A 533-nucleotide genomic window follows, 5' to 3' on the forward strand; every position below is an offset into this window, starting at 1 on the left:
CCCATAGGGTCTTCTGCCCCCAACCCCTACCCTTAGGGTCTTCTGCCGCCAACCCCTACCCTTAGGGTCTTCTGCCCCCCAACCCCTACCCTTAGGGTCTTCTGCCCCCAACCCCTACCCTTAGGGTCTTCTGCCTCCCAACCCCTACCCTTAGGGTCTTCTACCCCAGCCCCTACACTTAGGGTCTTCTGCCCCCAGCCCCTTCCCTAAGGGTCTTCTGCCCCCAACCCCTACCCTTAGGTAGCAGAGTACAGTAGAGGGTTGTGGCCATGGGTGATATTTTTGTTAAATGGCTAACCCCTGTATAATGATATGTAAAAAAAATATAAAAATAAAACTGTACTAAAATTGGTATAAGCATGATGAAGTGGGCTATGTGAGCTTCACATTTGTAAAAAAGAAAGAAGATTTCTTTGGTTCGAGAATAAAATTTTGGCCATAATACGAAAGGGTGCGTACACATGAAAAGCTAGCTTTACAGGAGGTAAAATTTTGACAACAGCACACGACGCAAAATTGCAAAAAATCAAGTT

At 46.5% G+C, this 533-nt stretch overlaps 1 protein-coding gene across 3 annotated transcripts in view; it reads left to right on the plus strand.

Annotated features, from left to right (window-relative positions):
* Nucleotides 1–533, plus strand: part of LOC110446497 (nesprin-1-like) — a 323,100-nt gene that overhangs the window by 21,136 nt on the left and 301,431 nt on the right. The window lies entirely within an intron of this gene.

Source organism: Mizuhopecten yessoensis, unplaced genomic scaffold, assembly GCF_002113885.1.
Source record: "Mizuhopecten yessoensis strain PY_sf001 unplaced genomic scaffold, ASM211388v2 scaffold2741, whole genome shotgun sequence".
Classification (NCBI taxonomy): Eukaryota; Metazoa; Mollusca; class Bivalvia; order Pectinida; family Pectinidae; genus Mizuhopecten; species Mizuhopecten yessoensis.